This window comes from Peromyscus eremicus, chromosome 2, assembly GCF_949786415.1.
Source record: "Peromyscus eremicus chromosome 2, PerEre_H2_v1, whole genome shotgun sequence".
In the NCBI taxonomy this organism is placed as follows: domain Eukaryota; kingdom Metazoa; phylum Chordata; class Mammalia; order Rodentia; family Cricetidae; genus Peromyscus; species Peromyscus eremicus.
In genome coordinates, this window is record NC_081417.1 from 123,080,117 (window position 1) to 123,082,851 (window position 2,735).

Here is a 2,735-nt window from a genome sequence, read left to right on the forward strand (position 1 = left end):
GATATATTTATATATATATATATACAGTATACTTGTATCTATGTAAAGTAGTTCTGGGAGAATTTATATGAAATTGGCTACACTGGTTGCCTCTGGGAAATACCTGGTGGTTTGTCAGGGGTGAGAGGAAGACTTTATTCTATGCCATGATGTATTTGATTGTGAATGATGTAAAGTAAAATTGATTTTATAGAAAAGACCTGGTAGGGCTTTGTGTGCATCACAGTGACAGTGCTCCTTATATGCAGGAGGCCCTGGGTCATTTCCCACTGATGAATGCAAACCAGGTGCCTTGTGCCCTGCATGGTGGTACATACCTGAAATCCCAGAATCTGGGAGACTGAAGCAGGAAGATTACTACAGGTTTGATGCTAGCCTGGACTACATAGTAAATTCAAGACCAGCCTGAAAAAAATAAGTAAGAATTGCTAGAAATAATAGCTATAAAGTTTTTAAAGGTATCCCTCCCAGAGCTAGAAAGATGCCTGAGTGGTTAAGGGGATTTGCTCTTGCAGAGAATCTAGGTTCAGCTCCCAGCATCCAATGGCAGCTTACAACCATCTAAAACTCCGGTTATAGGGTATCTGAAACCTTCCTCTTGTCTTCCAAGGCACCAAGCATGCAAATGGTACATATACATGTGTGCATGCAGGCAAACACTCAAATCTTTAAAACGAAATTTTGTCCGCGTCAATGTGTATATACCACCTGTGTGCCATCAGGAGAGGTAGCCATGTGGGTGCTGGGAACCAAATCTGTGTCCTCTGCTGAGCCACCTCCCCAACCACTATCAGATGATTTTTTTAATTTCCATGACTATAAAGAAGACTAAAGATGTCGTTTACAGAAGAAAAATGAATGACTAACAAAATGAAGCAGTTTGAAATGGATCAAAGACATGACTCCAAAAGCTAAAATGGGAGCTCTTTCAGATGATCTGAACTGCGTTTCTAGAACTAAAGTCAGACATCTTACAACTCTAGCTCCAGAGGATTTGACACTCGCCTGTCTTGCATGGATATCTGCATGCACACTTACAGACAAACAATACATTTTAATTGCCAGAAAAAAAGCTAAAGAGACAGCTCAGTGGTGAAGAGCATACACTGCTTTTACAGAGAATCTGAATTCCTCTTGAACCTGTTACCTGGCAGCTCACAACTGCCTGTATTTCCAGCTCCAGGGTATCTGACACCCTCTTCTCGACTCTGAGGGCATTTGCACTTGTGTGCACGTGCCTACACACAGATCCACACAAATACATTAATCAAAACATTTTTGAATTTTTTAAATCTTTAAAAATCTGGAACTTGGCTAGGGAGAGGGTTCGGTGGGTGCGGTGTTCACTGCATGAGCACGAGAACCTCACCAACACACAACAGAAGCTGGGCACAGTGGAAAGCATATGTAACTCCAGCCTTGGGGGTTAGGAGACAGGTGAATCCCTGAAGGCTTGATGGCCAGCTGAAACTGCTCTGGGGTCACTGAGAGTCCCAGTCTCAAAAAATAAGGAGGAAAGCAATAGAGGAAGACACCAATATGAACCTTTTGACTTCCAGTTTGCATGTATGTTTTCAGTTTATGCACAGACACGTAGGCAAGTGCACCTGAATGCACATACCTGGTAGGCAAGAAATTCTCCGTAAGAAATAGCCCCAACGAGTAGCAAATGGGACTACATGAAATTAAAAAGATTTTGCACAGCAAAGTGCAAACAGCCTATAGGGTGGAAAAGAAATCTTTACCAGTTATACTTCAGTGCCTAAAATATATAAAAGACTAAAAAAATTAAAACACTAGCTAGGCATGGTGGTACATGCCTTTAATCCCAGCACTGCAGAGGCAGGGGGTTTCTGTGAGTTTGGCTAGTTTGAGCTTCATGGCGCCTGCCAGGGCTGCATGGTGTCTACAAAATAAAACCAAACACAACAAAAACATCTGGCTCTCGTCTCAAAGGGAATAACCAAGAAATTGTTTTGGAGCCAAATATGAGTGGCAATGGCCCAAGAACACAGATTTAGGGTATCCGAAATACCACATTCAAACACAGTCACAGTTTTATGGAGTTTTTATAGAAACACAAGGAAAGTAAAAAAAAATCGGTATTTTTTTTTTTCTTCCTCTCCAGCCCCTGTTTTTGTTTCCTATTTTTATTTCTCTGTATGTCTGTGTGAGTGCATGATACATGTGTGTAGTGCCCTCGGAGGCCAGAGAAGGTATCAAACCCCCTAGAGCTGGAATCACAGACGATTGTGAAACCTTTTATGTGGGTGCTAGGAAATAAACTTGGGTCCTCTGAAAGAGAAGCAAGTTTTTTTAACCACTGAACCCATTTCTCCAGTTCCAAAGAAAATTTTCAAATACCTCTGATGTTACCTGATGGTATTCTTAGTTTTTGGTTTCGAAGCTAGAGATGCATTCACACATTCCAAAAGGATTTAACTGATAATAGTGGACAATATAAATGGCTAATTAGGCACCTAAGGTAGGCCAAGATAATTTGACTCCAGACCTGCAACATTTCACCTCTATAGTAATTGAAATTATAGTTACTAATCTGCTTTTTAGAATGTTAAATGTAGGTACAACTCTTAGGTAACCTCCATAAACAGAAGTTTCTAAAATAAGTATAATAGAACTGCCACATGACCCAACTAACTGTATTACTCCTGGGTATACATACAAATAACTATATCCTATCATATAAATACACATGAATCATGTCTATTGCTGTT